This window comes from Propithecus coquereli, unplaced genomic scaffold, assembly GCF_000956105.1.
Source record: "Propithecus coquereli isolate 6110/MARCELLA unplaced genomic scaffold, Pcoq_1.0 Scaffold80, whole genome shotgun sequence".
Taxonomy (NCBI): Eukaryota; Metazoa; Chordata; class Mammalia; order Primates; family Indriidae; genus Propithecus; species Propithecus coquereli.
The window spans coordinates 8543046-8544126 of NW_012154174.1; positions in this window are offsets into that span (position 1 = coordinate 8543046).

Below are 1081 nucleotides of genomic sequence, written 5' to 3' on the forward strand. Positions count from 1 at the left end.
ACTGACATTTACAGGACATTCTACCCAAAAACAACCAAATATACGTTCTTCTCATCAGCTCATGGGACATTCTCTAAGATTGACCATATTCTAGGACACAAAGAATGTCTCAAAAAATTTAAAAAAATAGAAATCATACCATGCATCTTCTCAGATCACAGTGCAATAAAAATAGACATCAACCCCAATAGAAACTCTCATCGCTACACAAAGTCATGGAAATTAAACAACCTTCTGCTGAACGATTCCTTCATAAATGAGGAAGTAAAGATGGAAATCAAAATATTCTTTGAACAAATGACAAAGGTGACACAAGTTATCAAAATCTGTGGGACACAGCCAAAGCATTCCTGAGAGGAAAGTTTATTTCCATAAATGCCTATATCCAAAAGTCAAAAAGATCACAAATAGACAATCTAATGAATCGACTCAAAGGACTGGAAAAAGAAGAACAGACTGACCCCAAGTCCAGCAGAAGAAGGGAAATTAATAAGATCAAATCAGAACTAAATGAAATTGACAACAGGGAAACTATATGGAAGATTATTAAAACAAAAAGTTGGTTCTTTGAAAAACTAAAGAAAATTGACACGCCTTTGGCTAAATTAATGAAAATCAGAAATGAAAAATCCCTGATAAGCTCCATCAGGAACAAAAGAGGAGAAGTTACAACTGATGCCGTGGAGATTCAAGATATAATTTATGAATATGACAAAAACTTTGTGCACACAAGCTGGAAAATGTGGTGGAAATGGACACATTTTCAGAAACACACAGCCTCCCTAGGCTCAACCAGGAAGAAATAGAATTCCTGAACAGCCCAATATCAAAGACAGAAATTGAAACAGCAATAAAAAACATTCCAAAAAAGAAAAGTCCCGGACCAGATGGTTTCACACCCGAATTTTACCACACCTACAAAGGAGAACTGGTGCCTATCCTGCAGAAATTATTCCCCAGCATCGAGAAGGACGGATTCCTCCCCAACACATTTTATGAAGACAACATAACCCTGATACCCAAACCAGGAAAGGACACAACAAAAAAGAAAAACTACAGACCAATATCCCTTATGAATATA